Here is a 22,805-nt window from a genome sequence, read left to right as displayed (position 1 = left end):
GGAGAAGGGAAAGGAGAAGGAGAAGAAAAAGAAAAAAAGAAGAAGAAGGAGGAGGAGGAGGAGAGGAGGAGAAGGAGGAAAGGGAGGAGAAGAAGGAAGGGGAAGAGGAGGAAGAAGATGGTGGTGGTAGTAGATTAGGAATTGAGTAGAAGTATGGAAAAATTATCATGAATGTGATTTTCATTAAATCTTAGGAGTTATAGATTTCAACATGGGCCTGATAATGAATCAACTATACCCCTACCCCCATGCCTCTGCCCCAACAAGTGGTCAATAAGCTTCTATTTGAAGACCTCTGAAAAAGAACTCACCATTTTCCAAGGAAACCCTCATTTTAAAGGAAACTTCTTATGTAATTATATGCTGCTTTACATTGCAATATGACAACATATCTCTCAGCTCCAGGCAGTCTCTCTATCTCCCTTGTCTAAAATATACTCTCCCTTCTCTGCTCTGCCTACTGCCTTCCCTGACTTCCTTTAAGTCCCAGCTAAAATCCTACCTTTTGCAGAAAGTCTTCTCCAACTTCTCTTATTTCCAGTGCTTTCCCTTTGAGAATTATTTCCTAATTATGTTGTATACAGCTTGTTTTTTTAATAAATATTGGTTTTTATATTGTTTTTTCCATTAGATTGCAAGCTCCTTGAGAGCAGAAACTTAATAAATGTTTATTGATCGATTATTGATTGTTCCTGCAATGTGTCCTGAGCACTTCCAGGATGGAGCCATTTCTTATCTTTTATGGCAGGCACAATAAATAGCATTTAGGATCTGTATGTTTATATTATATGTGCAGCAAGGGATAATTAATGTTGGAAAATTGAGGCAAAATGGAATAAGAGAAGTCAACTGAGTTACATTTTGATTTCTTTGTACACTTGTTTCTAAGCACCATTTAGACTACTCTATTATCTGCCTTGATGAACATACCTATGCTTCAGACCCCCATGACTTTTCTCACAGTTTCAAACGCTTGGAATGTCTTCCCCCCCCCCCTCTATATTTGTACAGTGGAAAGAACATTAGGCTTGGAATGAGGAAGATTCATCTTCCTGAGTTCAAATCTGGCCTCAGATTGTTAATAGCTGTGTGACCCTGGGCAAGTCACTTAACTCTGTTTTCCTCAGTTTTCTCATCTGTAAAATGAGTCCAAGAAGGAAATGGCAAATCACTTCATTATCTTTGTCAAGAAAATCCCAAATGGAGTCATGAAGAATTGGATATGACTGTATAACAACACTTATTAAATTTCTATTCCTCCTTTAAAGTGATTCCAAAAGACAAGTTTCTCCATGAAGCCTGCATTGATTCCCCTATTAGTAGCAAACATTCCCTTAGGACTTCACCAGTACTTAATGTACCTTTCTACCATACTTAAGTAATACTGTGTTTATATTGTAATTATCTATGTTTGTGTATTCTCCCTCTGCCAGATAAGATACATGAGGGGAAAGGTCTATTTGCCCCAGTCCTAGCCCTAATGTTCTAACATTCATAGACACTTAATAAATGTGGGCTGAATGAGTGACTGACTGAATGAATGTATCTCAGAAAAGGAATTGTAGAAATAATTGGTACTTGGTTTTATAAGCATAGACTTTCTACCAGCATACACTGGTTCCCTTCACTACTGCCCAGTGACAAGGATCTAATCCCTACCAATCTAAATCAGAACCTTCCTTCACCAGAGTATTCCTCCGTTGAGAGAAGATCCACAATGACAGTATGTAACAAAAGCTATTGCTCAAGAAGTTGGCTGTGAGTCAGTGAGTAAGCCCCATCTCTTCACAGCTGTACATCAACTCCAAGATACCAGAGAAGGTGCCACTGGAGAAACTGTGTAAACGACAACTCTCATGAGCTTAGTGATCAGGTGGCTTTTAGGGACCATTTCTTGGAACAGTGTTTATATCTTTTTCAAATCACATAAACCCCCAAACTCATAAATGAGAGAACTGAGAGTTGTGATGGAATTACAAGGGTCAAGAACAGAACTTTTCAGTGAACAGGAGGAGCGAGACAGAATTGGTAAGAAACAAAGAAACAATGCACTTTCATTTTTAAAAATATATATTAAATGTTTTGTGAGTAAAGTATAGTGATGTAATGCATAGAAGCCTGGCAAAGGCATCAAGATTCCCTGGCTTCCAATCTATCTGATACAAAATGGCTATGTGATTCAGAGAAAGTCACTTCATCTCTGATGTTCAGGGTAACTAAGACTATAAATGAAGGACAACTGATGATCTGCATTAGCAGAAGGAATTTGTTCATAGAAGAACTCCCTCCATATTGGAAATCACAGGTTCAGATCAAAACAAATAGCAAAGGATTTATTATGTGGGATAATTCTTTTTTTGGAGGGGGGGGTTCTGATCAGCAGAACTTTATCTTTTTATTTTTTTATTATAATAACTTTTTATTGACAGAACCCATGCCAGGATAATTTTTTTACAACATTATCTCTTGCACTCACTTCTGTTCTGATTTTTCCCCTCTCTCCCTCCACCCCCTCCCCCAGATGGCAAGCAGTCCTATATATGTTGACTATGTCGCAGTATATCCTAGATACAATATATGTGTGCAGAACCAAACAGTTTTCTTGTTGCACAGGGACTGGATTCAGAAGGTAAAAATAACCCAGGAAGAAAAACAAAAATGTAAACAGTTTACGTTCATTTCCCAGTGTTCTTTCTTTGGGGGTAGCTGCTTCTGTCCATCATTGATCAATTGAAACTGAATTAGGTCTCTTTGTCAAAGAAATCCACTTCCATCAGAATACATGTTCATATAGTATCGTTGTTGACATATATAATGATCTCTTGGTTGTGCTCATTTCACTTAGCATCAGTTCATGTAAGTCTCTCCAAGCCTCTCTGTATTCATCCTGCTGGTCATTACTTACAGAACAATAATATTCCATAACATTCATATACCACAATTTACCCAACCATTCTCCAATTGAAGGGCATCCATTCATTTTCCAGTTTCTAGCCACTACAGACAGGGCTGTCACAAACATTTTGGCACATATGGGTCCCTTTCCCTTTTTTAGTATCTCCTTGGGGTATAAGCCCAGTAGTAGCACTGCTGAGTCAAAGGGTATGCACAGTTTGATAACTTTTGGGGCATAATTCCAGATTTCTCTCCAGAATGGTTGGATTCGTTCACAACTCCACCAGCAATGCATCAGTGTTCCAGTTTTCCCACATCCCCTCCAACATTCGTCGTTATTTTTTCCTGTCATCTTAGCCAATCTGACAGGTGTGTAGTGGTATCTCAGAGTTGTCTTAATTTGTATTTCTCTGATTAATAGTGATTTGGAACACTCTTTCATATGAGTGGTAATAGTTTCAATTTCATCATTTGAAAATTGTCTGTTCATATCCTTTGACCATTTATCAATTAGAGAATGGCTTGGTTTCTTATAAATTAGAGTCAATTCTTTATATATTTTGGAAATGAGGCCTTTATCAGAACCTTTAACTGTGAAGATGTTTTCCCAGTTTTTTGCTTCCCTTCTAATTTTGTTTGCATTAGTTTTGTTTGTACAAAAGCTTTTTAATTTGATGTAATCAAAATTTTCTATTTTGTGATCAGTAATGGTCTCTAGTTCATCTTTGGTCACAGATTTCTTCCTCCTCCACAAGTCTGAGAGATAAACTATCCTATGTTCCTCTAATTTATTTATAATCTTGTTCTTTATGCCTAAATCGTGGACCCATTTTGATCTTATCTTGGTATACTGTGTTAAGTGTGGGTCCATGCCTAATTTCTGCCATACTAGTTTCCAGTTAGCCTAGCAGTTTTTGTCAAATAATGAATTCTTATCCCAAAAGTTAGAATCTTTGGGTTTGTCAAATGGGATAATTTTTGATCCTGTCCACAACTGACCTAAATTATCTACAGGGGAACATTTCACAAAGACAAAATTTAATTCATGAGGAATTCTGTGCTCTCTCCTCCACATCCTTCAATTGGGTGTTTATGGTAGAAAGAATCTGACCAGCTAGTAATTTTTCTAATGAGATTTAAAGACTTAATGACTTTAGAATTTGGGCAAAGGAATAACTTCCTGTCTCTAGAGAAAATGTTCTCTGCTACCCAAATTAAAACATTACCAAAGATTAAAAACAGAATTTCCCAGTGCCCTTTTGATTTGCTAAGTCTGAGAGCAATGTCTAATCTTGGTGGGCCTTCTTCATTTTAATCTAGTAGATCACACTGGGATTCTTGAAAAGTGATTGTTTTTTAGTAGTTTTTGCGTTAATTCTCTAGGATTCTCTAAATATACCATCGTATCATCTACAAAGAGTGACAATTTAGTTTCCTCATTTACTACTCTAATTCCTTTAATCTCTTTTTCTTCCCTAATTGCCAAAATTAACATATCTAATATAATATTGAATAGTAATGGTAACCATGGGCAACCTTGTTTCACCCCTAATCTTTTTGGGAATGGTTCTAGTTTATCTCCATTACATGTGATGCTTTCTGATGGCTTTAAATAGATGCTATTGATCATTTTAAGGAAAGCTCCATTTATTCCTATTCTCTCTAGTGTTTTTAATAGGAATGGTTGTTGGATTTTGTCAAATGCTTTTCCAGCATCTATTGAAATAATCATATGATTTTTGTTATTTTGGTTATTGATATAGTCAATTATGCTAACAGTTTTCCTAATATTGAATTAGCCCTGCATTCTTGATATAAATCCTACTTCATCATGGAATATTCACCTGGGAATAACTTGCTGTAATCTCTTTGTTAATATTTTATTTAAGATTTTAATGGATATTTATTTCAAATATATAGCAAGAGCAAATGTGCAAACATTTTCCTTTAATATTTCTGGGGTATGCTTCCACTGTATGGTTTCTGAGGGAGTAGAATCACAACTTTGTTCAATTCCTACAAAGCTCTGGTCCCCCCAAGTCCACATCCAGATGCTAGATGACTGCTGGATGAATTCTTCCTCTGGGATAGTGTCCTGAAGATACTCCTAAAGACAATTTCTTGTTCTCTGGGCCATCAGTGCTATAATAGCTGCCAAATCTAGTCTGATTTCAAACTTCCAGATTCCTGTGATTGTCACACTCAACCAAGGTTGAAGACTCCACTCCTTTTACTTAAAATGGAAAAGAACAGAAAAATTCAAAGAGGCTTGAATAGATGGAACCTCTGTCGGGCAATCAAGTTAAAGGGACTAGAGGTATTGTTGATTGGCTAACCTTTAATTAAATCTCTCAGTCAAAGTATTGCCACAATATTCACAATCCTGCTCAGGGAAGCCACCAGCAAAAATTTAAAGTCTCTTTGCTTCCCAAAGGGAACTCTAAAAAGTGCTCCCATGAGAACTCACTATTGCTAATGTCCCATTCAAAACAGAGAGCAGCCACATTGGGAATGTCATGAGTAACAATGGAGATTTATGTCGCCATCTGGCTCTGGTAAATTTAAATGCTTGTGTCATTCTCAGCTGCAGGGTTTTGGCAGCAATATCACTGACACCAGGAAGGAAAGAAGGATGCAATTAAAATTAGTGAGGCAAAGGCTGCATGGTAATCCATGCTCTACTAAAAAATATTGAGGAAACTGAGGCCCAATGAAATTCAACTAGACAAAGAAACACAACTAAGACCTGAATGTTTTATCACTCCAGTCAGGTTTTCCATGTTACCAAACTACTTCTTTTTAAGGATGGAGGCAAAAGAGTGGAGAAAAAGGGTGTGGGGGGGGAGATGGGAGGTAAATGAAAGGGAGGGAGGGAGAGAAAGAGAAGAGGAAGAAATAGAAGGAGGGGGAGAAGGAAAAAAAGAAGGAGGGGGAAAAGAAAGAAGAAGAAGAAAAGGAAGACGAAGAAGATGAAGAAGTAGGAAGGGAGGAGGGAGGAAGGGAGGGAGAGAAAAAGATCTAATTAATATATACACATGAACAAGTGCATATTAGACAAGTCTTGTCCCAGTAATAAAACCTTGACTATTTTTCTACTATTTCCAGACTGAATCAATTATCAATAAATCTTAACATAGATTAGATAAATATATCTATAGCTGAGTCAGGATTTATCATTTCTTGACAGCTCTGCAACAATACTATAATGCAACAGGGCCATGAGCAAGAAGAATTCATCAATCAGAATATTATATAGTGCTTTTGATATATAGTTGGTGTTTAATACATGCTTGTTGATCTAATGTTTAAAAGGGAAAGGAAACAAACAATTATTAAGTTCCTATGATGGGCTGTTCTAAGAGCTTTATAAATAGTATCTCATTTGATAATATAGATGGCATAAAGTAAGTGCTTTGCAAACCATATATATATATTTTCATCAAAATAATAGCAATACTGAAATTTAAATTTTTTAATTTTAAATTTGGCACATAAATCTCTGCTTGCAGAATTCCCAAGAACAGAGTGAGCTTTTATTCACTGTTCCATAGGTTAATGGATCAATTTATTTATGGAATACAGGATAGAAAGCAACTTTAGAGTACTAAAAATACTGCTTCAAATTCTCTCGATAATTTATTGTCATATAAATTATTCCCAGAATGTAAAATGCCCACAGATACCTGCACATTATTTTCACTACTGTACAACCAAGAAGGGAGAACAGTGGGATTTTTGTTTGGACAAGTTGTTTTAACAACTCAGATTTTAGAAATAAGCCACAAATAAAGACTCAGTTATTAATTTTCTAAAAGCTCTTTGTGAGTGAAGGAAAGTGAGCATCTTAATGAGAAACAAATATCAACTGTTTCTTAAAATGAGTTCTTTTCAGCTCCTAACTGCAATGTCAGATACAACTGAAAGATAGAGAAGAGTATTAATTAATCAATCGATTAACAAGCATTTATTAAATGGCTACACTATTTCAGGAGCTGTGCTCAGTGCTGAAGATACAAGCAAGACAAAACAACAATAACAAAATAGATTTTACCCTCAAGGAGAAAATCTAGCTGGGGGAGCAAGCATGTAAATAATTAGCTACCCATAAGATACATAAGAAGTTGGTAGAAGCTATACTGGGAGGGAAAGACTGTAGTGTTTGGGGGGACTAAGAAAAACCTTCTGTAGGAGGTGGCACATATTACTAAGTCTTAAAGGAAGTCAGGAATTTTATGAGGAAGCAATGAAGGAGCAGAACATGGCTTCAATGGTTGGCTCTAGATTTAAGTCCCAATTGCATCTCAAACTCAACACGTTCAAAATAGAACTCATTATCTTTCTCCTCAAATTCGGGACAGTCAGTGAAAAGGCACACAGCTTGGGGAATGGGATGTTACATACATAGATGGCTGGATTGTAGAGTAGATAGAGGGCCATCAAGCATAATAGGAGTGGAATGGTAGGAAGAAGCCAGGTTGTTTTCTATACCAAACAAAGGGCTTTTTATTTGATCCTGAAAATAATAGGAAGACAGAGGAGTTTATTAATTAGTGCAAAAACAAGAGGAGGGGGAAGGAGGTGACACGATCGGACCTACACTTGGCAGTTGTGTGGAGGATGGCTTGGAATGGGACTCACTCATCCCAACTTGAGGCAGGGTGATCAGTTTCCCAATATTGTCCAACAAGAGCCTGTGCTAGAGTTCATCCTTTGCTTTCAAAGACAACCATTGACCTCGTGGTATAATGTCTTGATTTGTATGTGAATTGGATTTAAGTGGGGCAGAGTTACACAGTCATGAGATGCACTCTCTCTTTCAGACTCATCAGAGACTGGGATCGGGACAAAAGTAAAGGCACCTGGTGATGGCTGAAGCTGCAGTGGATGACTTAGTGTCTGAGGTGTCAGTGCCCATGGTGTCCACTTCAGCCCTTCATGAATGTTGGATAAAATTGTTCTTATTTGCTCATTCCACATAGGAATATCTTCACATGCTTGGGATAGATACCTCTTTAACTCACCAATGGGTTTAAGGTCTGTTGGTTACCCTCAATTTGATTTAACTTATCTGCTAAGACAATGCTTTATCAGGGTGTGTTCCTTACCATTCTACACCTTCTCGGAGCTACAGGTGAGAGGAGGCACCAAATGAGCAACCCCCAAAAGGTGTGAGCAAGCCCTCTCACCAGAAGTTGTTTGGAAGAGAGAAAGGGATGAGCGTACACCTGAGATGAAAATGTTGCGAAGAAGGAAATGGCAAAACCTGAGAACTAATTTAATATCTAGGGTTGGTAAGAGTAAGACTTATGGACAACCTAGGTAATCAAGAGAATGGTGGAAACTTTGACAGTAGTAGACTGAAAAAAGGGAGAATTTGAGAAGAAAGATAGTGAGTTCTGTTCTGAAGATGTTGATTTTGAGATGCCATTAAGACATCTTAGATCTAGAGCCAACCACAGAAGCCATGTTGTCTAAAGTTATTATTTTCTAATTGAAGAATATGAGATCTGGAGATGGTAACAGGAAATAGCAGGGGGTGGGGGGGAGTATGCCAATCACCATTGCAATAAGTTTCAAGAACAAAATGCTGGTCCCTGGCTACCATTCCCTTTTGTGTGTATTCTTCCTCTTTAGAAGGTAAGTTCAAGGAAGGCAGGGGCCTTTTGGATTTTTTTATTTGTATCCCCAGGGCTCCAAACAAAGTAAGCATAAATAAATGTTTTTTGTTTACTCATTTAGCCACTCATATGTTCTTGCAATTGTCAAAATCCGTATCTTCTGACTTGTAGAAACAGTGTTCTTTCTGTTGTACTTTTCCCCTGGCCAACTCCCTAAGGCCAGCCACCCCTTACTTAATTTATTATTTTGTAAAGAAATGCTCTTAGGAAGTGACTTAAAAAATAGACAGAGATAGAGACAGGAAGAGGGAGAGAGAGAGAGAGAGAGAGAGAGAGAGAGAGAGAGAGAGAGAGAGAGAGAGAAAGAAAACACTTATTAAACATTTACAATGTGCCAAACATTGTGTTTTGGAATGAGAAAGCAAAACAATTCCTGTTCTCAAGGAGCTTACATTCTAATGGGGAAAGACAACACATAAAAGGAATCTATAAAGAAGAAAGCAGCATTGGTGATGGATGGGAAGTGTTATGGAGGCCTGATTCTAGATAAGTTGAGATGAAAGTTTACCTATCATTTAGCCAAATGACCTCACTTTGGGAAGGTGTTTGAGGTAATAGAGTATATGATCATGGAGTGCAGAGCTGGACGATCCCTTAGAGGGCATCTAGTCTGCTCTTCCCCTCATTTCAGAGATGATAAAACAAAGGTTCAGAGAAGTTAATTTGCCCAAAATTACTCAGTTAGAAGGTGTCTGAGGCACCATCCATTATGCCATGTTTGCCTCACTTATGTTGACAGGCAATGTCTTGATATTTTCTTACAGAACATTATGTCCTGCCAGGCAGATCTTTACTAGCTATGCAAACTTGGGCAAGTCACTTAACCATGTTTGCCTCAAGTTTCCTCATCTGTAAAATGAGCTAACAAAGGAAACAGCAAACTACTCAGTATTTTTGCCAGGAAAACCCCAAATGGGGAGAAGAAGAATCACACATGGCAGAAACCACTGAAAAACAACAACAAAAAAAATATTATTCATAGTAGGAGTTGTTGAGAAGGTGCTGAATGGTATTGTTAGAGGGATTTTCTTCATTTGGGTCTTCTCTTTATCAGTGAAATCACAGGTCCAATCCCTATTTATTTCTATTTTACAAATGAAAGGCAGTAAGAGGTCCAGCTGGAGTGCAATTTCTGCATCTGTTGCATATAAGCTGAGTGACCATATTAGCTGTGTGGCCTCTCAGCCAATCTTAAGTTCCAGGTTACTTGTTGAACTGCATTGGTAGAGGGGGTTTCCTAGCTGGGAATTACTCACACTAGTGAAATCACAGCTTTGGGATCCTCCCCAAAGAATCATGTTTCTTAATATATGTAAAATGTTTTGCAAACCTTAAAGCGCTATAGAAATGCTAGTTATTTTTTATTGTTGCTGTTAAAATTACACCCTGAGAATAGGGTTCCTTGATCTTTGTCTTCAGTAGTTTCTTGAGTGTGATTTCTAAAACCTTTTCTTCCACAATATCAGATCTTCAGGTTCCCTAATGCTCGCCTAGCTGCTTAGCCAACCTAATTGTTCCTGCCACATCCTCAGGAAGAATTTTGTGGGTATTATAAAGAGGTTCTAGAGATTCTCAAGGATCTTGGTCTTGGGAAACAGAATTCCCTGAAAAAGAGACATAAAGGTAAGAGTGTCCATTTGGCACTTTTTGTCACAAAGCCCATGTGGGTCCAAATAAATGGGTAAAAAGTTAGCTCAGAACCTGGGTATTTGTGTAAAAGACATTCCTTGCTCTGAGAATTGCTGCTAATGTAATTCAGATGGTTTGATCCCAAAGTTGCATGTGTCTGTCAGCCAGTTAGTTCCGCCAGCATTTATTAAGCACCTACTATGTGTCGGGAATTTGAGTAAGCACTGGGGATACAAAAAGAGGCAAAAGATAGCTTACAGATTAATGGGAAAGACATCAAGTAAACAGATATATAGGGAGTAAGAAGGCACTAGAATTAAGAGGGGCTGGGACAGGATTTCTATAGAAACTGGGATTTTACTTGGGAATTAAAAAAAGCCAGGGATTTGAGCCCATGTGATAAAGAGCAATCAGTTGTGAAGTATAAACATATTCAGGGCAACAGGTGGGGAAGTGTTTGAAGGATTATAGATCGTGGATCTATAATGGAGTTGGAAGGAACTTTGGAGGTCAAGTCAACTCTTTTTTCATGAATGAGGAAACATGTTAAATCACTTCCAAAAGGGACATTCAGGTCTTCCAGACTCAGACCAGTGCTCTATCCACTATACCCTGCAAAAATTGGCATAGCTGCTTTAATATTAATGATGATTTGCAGGGAAATGCCATAAATTTTGAATTTATTTTGTCCAGAGTTGGGAACATTTCCCGATTCTGAGTATGGATCTCTGTTCACTCGACTCCACTGTGAAATGGAGGTCACCATTAAGTCTCTGGCAAATGGCTTGTACCAAAATCATTACTGATGTTACGATACTTCAATGGATGGATTTCAAGGACCAAAGATTTCAGCAATATGAGGATACCCTGATCTGATACAGATCATATCCCCTCATGCCTCCTTCATTTTCACGGAAATTATAGTGGAAATGATTCATCCTCAATGGTCAGCCATCTGGGAAGGCACCTCTAAACTCAGTTCAGTTGGTTTATAGATGGTTTACTGTCCACTGCAGGGCCCAGGCTGGGAATTTTCCTAGTTTTTTAGGATGTGGTAGAGCGTATATTCTACCGACATGATGTTGGACAATCAAGTACCACAGTCGTGTCACAGCTTAGCAAGATGACTTTAATGGAGAGGGATGCTGATAGTAATATAAACAATAAGTTTGCTCTCATATGGTACTTTAAGGTTTGTAAAAAGCTTTAATGGTTATCTCATGTGATTCTTAAAACAACTTTGGGAGGAAGGGGTTGTTATGATCCCCATTTTATTTTTCAAATTTCACATCTTTATTCATCTATTAAACTCAACTTGATTTCATGCAACAGGAGGGAAAAATCAAGCATTTAGTAATTGTGTGTAGAATGGTGCGGGTGGCTTGTGGAAGACTGTCATTTTTGACAGTCAAAAAAAGCAACGTTTTCACTTAGAATTCTAGGCTTCTTTTCCAGTTTGCTATAATCCATGTTTACCGAACAGAGCTGATACTGATCCCTGAGATTGAGTTTGTTCCAAAGTTCTGAGTTAGTCTCCAAGCTTCTGGGTCAAACAGTGCCAGATAGCGGAAGTACAGCCTTGTCCTTAAGATCCCCCACTCCAATGAATATGAACAGGGATATTAAGCTTGGGTCCTTCTTAGTCCACTTCTAGATTGTGGATGATTGAAGATGAGGATGGTTACAGGACTGGATGGCTCCCTCACATGAGGGAGGAGGAGGAGGAAAAGGAGGAGGAAAAGGGGGAGGAAGAAGAGGAAAAGGAGGAGGAACAGGAAGAGGAGCCTATTATCCCCACTTTACAGATGAAGAAGCATATTTAATGAGTTGTCAGTCAGTCAATAAATATTTATTAAGCACTGACACGTGACTTGCTTAGGATCACACAGGAAGTGATTGAGGCAGATTCCTCCCAATCAGGTCTTTTTGAGGGCAGTTCAGGTCTTTATTCTCATGACCTAGCTACCTTTTATGAATCCTACCTTACTAAAGCAAGGGAAATGTTTTACCATTTCATTCCCTGCTGCTGCTTATTTTCTATCAGACCCCATGGCCCTTTATTTCACACAAAGACCTACTCTGATGCCATATTACATGAGGTGCTAACCCAGGGTTCCTAAAGGCACTGAAAGGGAAGCTTAAACTTGGGAAATGTCCGCCATGTTGGAAAAACCTTTCAATATAGCCTGGTATCCAAGTAATTAATTGTGTCCAGTGCCTGTGCATGGGATAGAGTAGGCACTTCATAAATGCTTATTATCTGGTTTGATTGCATCACGGGAAGGAGTAAGTACATTGATACCAATGGAGTGTCCCTTTGCAATTTACCTTCAGCCTTCATCACATCCTGTGCAGCCTCCCTTTGCTGTAAAGCTCACCAACAAAAGATATAGTGTAATAATGGGCACCCCAAGGAATGCCCTGAATGAATCATGGCTTTCAACAGGTTGTGTAGTTCCAGATTGTATCAGTGCTTTAGACACGAGGCGCTGGGTGACAGCCTTGAGCGTAAGTGGAGGCAGAAGAGAGGAGGGATTAATTATTATATTTTAGTTATTTTATTTTAATCTATAAACTGCTGAACAAGCAGATCCATGGTGACACTCCCCACCTCCCAATGCCCATTATCATCTGCATTTCGTTCTACGTCCACAAATGGCGGTGAGCCACGGTCATACCTCCCCTTTAACCCTGGTTGGACCGCCTCTCAGCTACCCCAGCCCTAAACCTCCATAGACATGTCCGTCCTGTCTTAGGTATGTCCTCAATAATTATGGGTGGTCTTGGAGGGAAGGAGAAAAAAGACAACTCTATCAGAATCTCACTCTCTCCTAACTCCGTAACCGCCATTGGCGGAGAATAGCTCAGGGGGCTCCCAGCCTGCTCTCAGCTATTATTGTGCCTGGCTCTCTCTCAGCATGACTCACAGCAGACAATATATAACACCACAAGCAAGGAGGATGAACAGTAAATACTAGGCCCTGGATTTTTTTTTTAATCTTGTCAGTTTTCCCCTGATTTGTGTCCTTTATCCCAGCCCCCTCTGCTCTATAAGCTTCTCAAAGCTAATGCCCATAACACCATCACCCACTGGTAGCAGCAGGCAGCTGTGCCACGGTAGGCCTCTCATTGCAAAGACTAACAATGACGGCCATTATCTGGCAACTGTCTACGTTAACCTAGTGGCACAAGGTTGCGTGAACACCTTCCCCTCTGGTTTCTCTTTACTCTGGGGGGCAACAGTGACTGTGGCGAATGCCGCCCTCCTGACTCTTCGCTGCCGGCCTCAGTGAGCGCACGTCAGCGCCACAGTTCTGCCAAAGCAGGAGAGCGAGCCCCAAACAATTACCGAGCTGAAAGGAGGCCGGATGCGGCAACGGGGGGACCACCATGTAATACAGCTGGAAGTCTCTGGGCGATCGTTCCTCCTGCCCTGGACTCAGATTCTACCTCCCTACTAAACGTGTTCATCACCTGTCCAGTGTCCTTGTATCCAGTCCTGCCAAAGCAGAAGAGGGAGCCCTGAATAATTATTGAGCTGGATGTGGCCATAAAACTGGGGGACCACCGTGTTATACAGCTGGGAAGTCTCTGGGCGATCGTTCTTCCTGCCCTCGACTCAGATTCTACCTCCCTACCAAACGTGTTCATCACTTGTCCTGTGTCCTGCTAGATGAAGCCATTGCACACTCCATATTTCTGGTCTAACTCCTGCCAGTTGCGTTGGGGGGCACTTGAAGGATGAAGTGATTTGCTTAGGATCACACAACCAGCATGTGTCAAAGTAGGACTTGCAAGACTTAACCCAAGCCAAATCACTCTCCATCCATGATACCATGTGGACACATGTGAAACAACACTGTTCTTGTTTGTGTGGTGGCTAGGTAGGCATCCGGTGGGCTCTTGACGTGGGGCTCTCACCTGCTCCTTTCCAGTGGGCTCTGAGGAGCACACTAGTCTTTTGGCCATGATTTTTTTCACTAATGCATTCATTTATTCATTCATTGACAACTTTATGATTTCAACTAGTCTCCTGTGTAAAGATGGATGCTTATTTTAATTTTAAAAAACACATCATCTGATTCAGACCAGTTCCAATAGACTTGGGATGAAGAGAGCCAGCTACACCCACAGAGAGGACTGTGGGACTGAGTCTGGATCACAACATAGCATTTTTACTCTTTCTGTTGTTTGCTTACATTTTTTTTCTTTCTCTTTGATTTGATTTTTCTTGTGCAGCAAGATAACTGTATAAATATGAATGCATATATTGAATTTATATATTTCTACTATATTTAATATATATTGGACTACTTGCCATTTAGGAGAGGGTGTGAGGGAAGGGGGGAAAATTGGAACACAAGGGTTAATGTTGAAGAATTATCCATGCCTATGTTTTGGAAAAATGCATAATCATTTGTTTTCTTCCATTTTTTCCCAGTCTCTTGGTCATGGAATCTTAGATCTTGTGACCAAGTATATTAAGTGCACCTCATGACATCCTTTGATTTCTCTACCTCTTGTGGACCACTTTTTGGTGGTCACTTCAGTTTTATGAGATGACAAGAATAGGACCTATGATCTTTTTGACAGAGGCTGCTCCAAAATTTAGATATTCCCTTTATTAATGTAGATCAGCACCTTTTCTGTAACATGGTCTCAGAGTTTCTGACAACACTGAAAGTTACCTGTCCATGGTCACTCAGCTAATGTGTGTCGGTGGTCAGATCTATATTATTATTTTGTAAGAATTTATAAAAAAAAATTCTTTTGCAATCTGATCTGAAAGGTCAGAAGCTCTAGGCCAGGAATAAAAGAAAGCTCTAAATAATCAGTATTTTGTGTAGGGGACCTTAGGGAAATGTGAAGTTCCTTGACACTTCTGTATAAAATGTTAAACCACAGGACAGTAAGTAGATTTAGAGCCAGAGCAGAACTGAAAGGAAGGGCATCTAGTCCAACCCCTTTATTTTACAGATAAGAAAACCAAGGCTAAAATTAAGCAACTTGCCTGAGATTACATAAGTGCTAAGTAGCTAAGCTGGGATCTGAATCCAGGAATCCTCTGAATCCAAATCCAGTACTCCTTCCATTTACCATACAAGGGCTGACAGCCCAGCCTCCAAGATATTTTCTCCCCTTTCAAGGAAAAAAGTTATTTCTTCATCTTGTAAAGTGTAAAAAAATGAAATAACATGTCCACAACAGTAGCTAACACCCCACTTATTAAACTTCATCAATTATGGGAATAATTTTTTTTTAAAAGAACGAATCTCATGAAAGGGATGAATATTAATGGCTATGAAGAGTGCCTATCCGTCACCACCAAGGTCAGCACTTGCTAATCTGGGATTTGATCCAAACTCGTTCCATTTCAAGCCATTAACTCTTCCTAGCTAGTGTTCTAAGTTGTCTAGGAAGCTCTGGGAAAAGAGACCACACTAAATTCCTCTCAAAGAGGCTGAGGAGAGAGATGGGGTAGAAAGGTCGACTGGAAGAGGCTGTATAACATTAACGAGGGGGAAAACAACTTGCACTTTGATATGTGTTTGATGGAGGTTAACAGATGCATCCTATATTGTAGGATAAGGTGCAAAACACAAAGCAAAAGCCAATAACAAAAATGTAAAAGGAAGACTTATTATATAAAACCAGATCGGATCACAGATGGAGTATGTGATGGGTCAAACATGTGGCGAACATCTGCCTCCGGAATACTGAAGATCTTGCTTACATGGGTTTGTTTCACAATGTCTCTACTTATTTGGGGAGGACCTGGCACAGTAAATAACAGTTTTAATGGAATCTTTTGGAATGTTTCATTTAATTTTTTTTCTGTCTGGTACAGTCCTAAAAAGTATCTTTTGCTTGGGGTGGTCATTTATGCGGTCGTGTCACTGCACTTAAACAAAAAGAAAAACCCAATAACCAATTGTATACTTGTATCTTGTTAACTCTTTGAAAGCCAAGGTTGTTTTCTATTTGTTTTTGTATCCCCAATGGCTAACACAGTGCCTGGCACACAGTAGGCACTTAATAAAAGCTCGCAGGCTGATTAATCTCTCTGTGTGTATATAACCTTTCGATGCACCCGTAGGAGAATTTGTAGGGAGATTCGGCTACACTTTATTCCATATCATGTTACAAGAAAACAACAGTTACAGCTGACAAACCATTACATCTCTCATAATACAGACAAAGTACAAGTTGTAACAAATAATGCAACATGTATTATACCATTCTGCTTACGAGGCTGTCATCGTGAAGAAATTGTAATTTTTTTTTCTGAATGACATGGCCGCCTTTCACTTGTGCCCGTTTGCCCTTTTACAAAATACACAGCATAGTGTATCATTCAAAACTTAAAAGCTAAAAACAAAAACAAAAATAACCAAAAAACACTTTCAGCTAGAGAATGTAGATCTTGTATGTGCCACTAAAATACACTTGGGTGGGAGGAGCGAGACATTGCTTATTTTATTTTATTTTTTTGGTGTGTGTGAGAGAGAGAGTGAAAATTGCCAAATGGTGACGTACAAGGTGACGGTCACTCACAAGCCAGATAATCAAGCAGCGCATTTCTGTTTCCAAGAGGAGCCAGTCTTCTCCCCCGTATGTACAGCCTACACTTCTTAAGAAACAGAGATTACAAAATCAAGAATATTCACAAATAAGTATTTAGTAAAGAAGCATTAACATAGAATGTGGACTATACTTTCAGTCATGTGCGTACAGAGAATGGCAAGAGGTCCATGTCCTCTACCAACGCCTGGGGGAAATGTCCCCCCTGAACCTTCTCTTATCACTCACCGGAGGTAGAAAAATATCTCTCACTCCTCCTATTGGTGGATTGACAGCTGTCTTCCCCCTACTTCTCCAGCTACATTTTGCAGAAGTTTCCTTGCAAAGGAAAGCTTTCCTATTATGTGTGCAGAAGTATTGCTAACCAGAATGTTCCTTTAAAAAGAAGAAAAAATGAAAATTAAATCCCAAGACCCAATTGCTTTTTGTAGTGATGTAATGTTGCTACAATCACAGTGCTTGGGTGTTCTATCTATTTCAGCTCTTTGATTTCAAGTTATTCTTTCATAGGAAAATAAACTTGCCCAATGTCCTAATGCTTCCCTGACTGCAGAATAAGTGGAACGAAATTTCTGGCGCTAATTTAAACAAGAAGGGGAGAAAAGGACAAAGGGAAAATGAATGAGAAGGGAAGAGAGAGCCAGCCAGATCTTTGGCTTTATACCATGGATGGCAAAGTAGAAGGCCTATAAACCTTCCTGAAAGGCAACTAAATCCCTAGGTAGTTTCTAAGTCAGACCAGCAGATTTCTTCACTTGAATAGTACAAATTAAGTTTTCTGGCTTTCCTATAGAGCACTTGTCACCGAACAAGTGAAATATACCTATGGAATCACCTCCTTGTTCCTAATTCGAATCTTTGTTATGGTGTATATTTTTAGGGTTTCCTTCTCCCTCCTGTCAATAAGTGTAAGACTTTTAAAAAAGCAAAATTGTAATCATTCAATCTAACTACAGGATGAAGCTTTGCTTCTCACCCAAATGGAAACATGAAGCTTTAGAACAAACCCATAAAAAGGTTGTTTGAGAATCTTGAGAGTGTAATTTAATTTTTTTTTAAAAAAATTCTAATATCAGTTTTAAAACAAAACACTTCAAAGGCTCAAAATGCCTCAAAATACTTTAAATTTGGTAGGAATGCATGATAAAAGAATAAGACAGATCTCCCAGGAGCAAATGGTGAACATTTCCTTATTGGGCAAGTGTTTTGCTTTCCTTAAAATGTTAAATAGCAAAGATTACCTGCACAATTAAAAGTCAATGTTGAATCCTCAGAGCACCCATTATATTAATATATTTAAGCAGTGATATCACATTGTACAGTGCATACAGTTCTGGGGCCTGTGAATCCTGGCATTCAGCTTCCTTGCTCTGCTGTGTCTGAATGTGGGAAAGGGGGGGAGCTTTCTAAGATAGAGTATTGGTCAACTTGACTAGACATCCCTCACTGTAGCCATAATAAAAGGAAAATCAAAAGGGAAATGGTAAGACCAAGCCAATGTATAATTGGATGTTTTCATGGGAAATTATGTCCTGGGGATGGAAATGAAGTATTTCTTGGGCTCTTTGCTGTTTGCAATGCAACAGCAAGTCTCACAACACTTCCAAAGTTTTCTTGAATTCAGCCACCATTCATTCCAGATCCATGAAAATCAAATGCTTCCAACTGCCCCCTGTTTCGAATTTTAAAATCTTCTTCTCTTTCTCCAAGTTTCCCTCATATCCTCAAACAAGGGTATCTAGGATACTACTGCCTCGTTTCCATTGTGAAACTGGTTGCAGCAGCCAGTCTGATGGGTATTCAGTGGCTTCTTCCAATCATGCTGAAATGAAGACAAAATGGAACAGGGAAGTCTCTGAAATTTGAGAGAGCAAACTTACCTGTGGACAGCTTTACATTTTCCCCCTAAAGCTAACAAGTAAAGAATGCTTTAATGGCTCATTCAGCAAATATAGTTTTCTACACCCTAGTCCTATAAACTCTTTTTTTTTTTCCTTTAAGAAATACCCCAAAGATGAGATAATACGGGAAAAACCAAGTGCAGACAATATTCATGAAACCAAAAAGTTACTTTGATCTCCAGAGGCCAAATAGCAATTAATTAATTAATTAAGCAATTACTGTTTTTGTTCATATATCTTGTTTCCCTGTTCCTCCCCCCCACCCAATCCCCAGCCCTGTTCCCATTTCCAACCTATTCTGCCGTCTGGCATGCTATGTAATTTAAGAACAATAACCAAATTGTGATGTGCTAAATAAATGTGCAATTATTTCCATGGTCAAAAAAAAAAAATAAAAAAAATCTATGCAAAGATTCTCAAGAAGTAAATAAAACACTGATAGCGTGGTGGCCAAGGACAGTCCTTGTCAGTCAGTCAGAGAATATGGGTTTGCTCTAGCTAAAAATGGCCTTCCCACTGATTGAACTATTCTCAAAGAAAACACACATTCTTTAAGCCATTTTGTGGCTTTTATGTACAGACATTACTGGAGGAGTGTGAACACCAAATGTGTTGTCTTAATGTATTTAAGACCTTGCTGGTGAAAGCATAAAAACCTTTACAACGATGCTGCGCCGCAGTGGAAAATCAAACAAAATCCAACACAAAAGACTGGAAAGAATACATGCCATGTATCAGTAAGCAAAGCTTAATCTTCACATAGTTCTCTGAAATCACAAGGTATCCGAACGCGTGCAAGGTTTTAAATAAATTGCAGGGAAAATAGGGTCTTGCCAGCTTCAAAAATCCACCATGGGGAGAGAGAAAGGAAACTGAATCATGATTCACTTCATATTCTTGGTCTCTTCATTAGATTTTCTTCTCCCCAGAATGATGACAACAATCCTGGAAGAAAAAAAAAAAAGAAGCACAAATTGTGAAAAAAAAAAACCATGACTCAAAACAAAACAAAACCCCCAAATATCACCCCCTTTCATGTTCCCCAACTCCTTTAGAGTAACTCTAAAGGAGAGCCACCTATTTTCATTGCTCAGTATAAAGTACAATTTGAACCCACCCTTTAGTAGAATATGATAACCAGATGCTCTCATTTTAATTTCTTCTCTTAATCTAATTTCATGTCCCCTTAGATCACTCAGAGAGAAAGAAATTCAGCAACTTCCCTTCTTCCAAATGAGTATAAGTCATATGTGCTCACTGGTTAGAAGCATGTAGTGTTTTGGAATCGTACAAAAAAATTAGCCCCAAACCTGCCAATATGTTTTTTGTTGCAAAAACAAATCAACAAATACAACCTACAACTAAAGGGGAAAAAAAATATCACACCCCAGTTGGGTTAGCTAGCTAGTGGTTGCTTCCAGTGATTGATATGCTAAATACCTTCAGCCAAACAGAGATGTTGTGTTGTGTGCCAGAAATAGCAAGAAGGCTGGTGGTTGTTGGATCATGCAGGAGGGAGTAAAGTGTAAAAAGACTGGAAATGTAGGAAGGATTCAGGTTGCCAAGGGCTTTAAAAGCCAAATGGAGGATTATTGACATTTGATCTTGGAAGTAACAATTTGGAATTTGCTGAGTATTGACAGGGGGGAGGTTAGGTAGTGCTACGCTTTAGGAAAATCACTTTGGTAGCTAATTCTGAGATTGGCTAAAGAAGAGAGGAAAAGAAGCTAGGAAGAAAAACCAGAAGGCTAGCATGCACCACAGTGACCGCTATGTCAGAGAAGAGGAATAGGGATCAGGGAACTGATAGATAAGATAAGATAAATGGATGGATAGATAGGTGGATGGATGGATGGATGGATGGATGCATAGATAGGGAGATAGACAGATAAATATATGGATAGACAGATAGATGAATGGATAGCTAGATGGATGGATTGATGGATGGATGGATAGATAGATAACATAGATGGGTGAATAGATAATAGATAGATGGATGGATAGATGGATGGATGGATAGATAGATAGGTAGATAAATAAACAAACAGATAGATGAATAGATAGATAGTTGGATGGATGGATGGATAGATAGATAGAAGATTGCAAAATTAGAAATGAGAGGACTTAGCAACAGATTGGACATATGGGGGCCAGTGTGAATGAGGAGCTGAGAAAGACAACTAACTTGTGAGTTTCAGTGACTAGGAGGATGGTATGGCCCTCAACAGCAAGAGGTACATTTAGAAGAGGTGTAGGTGGGAAGGGAAGAGGTGAAGGTTTGGGAGAATAACTTCAGTTTTCTACATAACAGGATTAAATACATTCAGTTTGAGAAGTCTTATAGGCAGTTGGAAATGTAAATCTGGAGGTTAGCAGAGAAGTTAGGGCCAGATCCATCATCCAAATGGACATTTTAACTGAATCCACCAAAAGGGAGAAGAAGAAGGAAGCAAACATGTATTAAGTGCCTCAACTGTTCCAGGCCCTGTGCTTAGTGCTTGAGTAATATTATCTCATTTGATTCTCACAATAATCCTGAGAAGGAGGTGCAGTTATTACTCCTTTTATGGTTAAGGAAACTGAGGCTGACAGAGGTTCAGTGACTTCTTCAGGTGTCATCCCACATTTAAGGGTCTCAGGTCTTTTTACCCCCTGTGCACGTGGTTGGCTAGGTGATGAGATGGGTATGGAGAGAAAAGTCCAAAGTCTTGGGGGAGACTCAAAGTTAGCAGCACAACATGGATACAGAAGTGAAACATTTTACTGAAAAGGCAAACACAAGTAAGTGATTCCTATTTGTCAAATTGTGGCTCCTGAATCCCCCTCATTGCTTTGGTTCTGAAACAAGCAGGCATTCCAATCTGATTGGGCTCTTCTTTCAAAGGAAGGGACCTAAATCAAGTTTTGCTGCTGCTGCTGCATCTTCCTCCCTAGCACCTGGTCCCAGGTTTCCGGCCTCTCCTCTATTATGTAGGCCTTTCTCAAACCTCTGAATCTACTGTAACAGCGATCACCTTCCCAGAGACAGAGACCACGGAAACAACCTCTTGACAAGTGGGTGCTGAGCAGAGTGCTAGATTTCACAGTTTTACAGTTGTGAGATTGTGAAAATAGACTATTTCCTTCAGAATCACTCATTTCCCCCTTTTCTATTACCACAATCTCTGCATCTCTCAGCACACACATCTCTGATTTCTCACCCACGTGCCCTGTTTTTCTAGTGTCCTTTTCTCAAGGCCAGAGCCAGAAGACACAGAAGAAAGTCTTGCAGGAGTCTAAGAAATCTGGGGTCCTTCTGTATCCATCAAGCCCTACCTTGCTCTCAGGGCCATACCTGCTAACTTGCTTAAAACTACTTAATGTAGCTGCTTGTGATGGGGAGGGTATCCAGGGAGTGGTAGTGATAAGAGTGTGGGCCTGGAGTCGACCTGAGTTCAAATCTAGATTCAGACTCTTAACTAGCTGTGGGACCCTGAGCCAACCATTTAACCCTGTTTGTCTCAGTTTCTATCAGTTTCCCATCTATCTATCTATCTATCTATCTATACACACACACACACACACACACACACACACACACACACACATATATGGAGAAGGAAATGGCAAGCTACTCCAGTATCTCTGCCAACCCCCTCCCTGCTATAGGATCATGAAGAATCAGACATGAGCTGAAAATAACTAAACAACAATAAATGTTACTAATACTGACTATGAACTACTTATCCCCCAATAAAGAAAACTATTACCTGTAAAAAAAAAAAAGACCCCAATGCTCAGAGGAAAATGAAAGAAAAATAAAAAGATATTTTCCATGCTCAAAGTGCTGTCTCCTTCTAGGTCGCTTCTATCCCCTTAGTCCTCAGAGGAGCCACAGTGGCTTTGCCTGGGCCCAGCACTGGGGCACATTGTTTACAGAAGGCCTCAGGCACATCTGCTTAAAAGCATCTTTTTCTGATCTCTTATTTCTGTCTTCAAAGCCATCCCAAGCTGGAGCAGATAACATATAGGGATCTCCCCCCACCTGACCCTTTTCCAATCTCCAAGGTCATCATTCTGTTCTTGTCAGAGGGCTCCCAGAATCCTAGCTTCTCCACAAAAGCCATTTCAGAATGTGAAG

At 39.3% G+C, this 22,805-nt stretch overlaps 1 protein-coding gene across 2 annotated transcripts in view; it reads right to left on the bottom strand.

Annotated features, from left to right (window-relative positions):
- Window positions 1–16,304: 16,304 nt before the first annotated feature.
- The window catches only part of CDK14 (cyclin dependent kinase 14), a 673,115-nt gene continuing 666,614 nt past the window's right edge, over window positions 16,305–22,805 (bottom strand). For both annotated transcript variants that reach the window (XR_004229802.1, XM_031939986.1), the window contains one exon: window positions 16,305–19,630. The gene's annotated coding sequence lies outside the window, so the exon portion shown is untranslated. The remainder of the gene's footprint in view (window positions 19,631–22,805) is intronic.

This window comes from Sarcophilus harrisii, chromosome 5 (genome assembly GCF_902635505.1).
Source record: "Sarcophilus harrisii chromosome 5, mSarHar1.11, whole genome shotgun sequence".
Lineage (NCBI taxonomy): Eukaryota > Metazoa > Chordata > Mammalia > Dasyuromorphia > Dasyuridae > Sarcophilus > Sarcophilus harrisii.
Note: the sequence above shows the minus strand (reverse complement) of the source record. Positions and strands in the feature narration are given on the sequence as shown.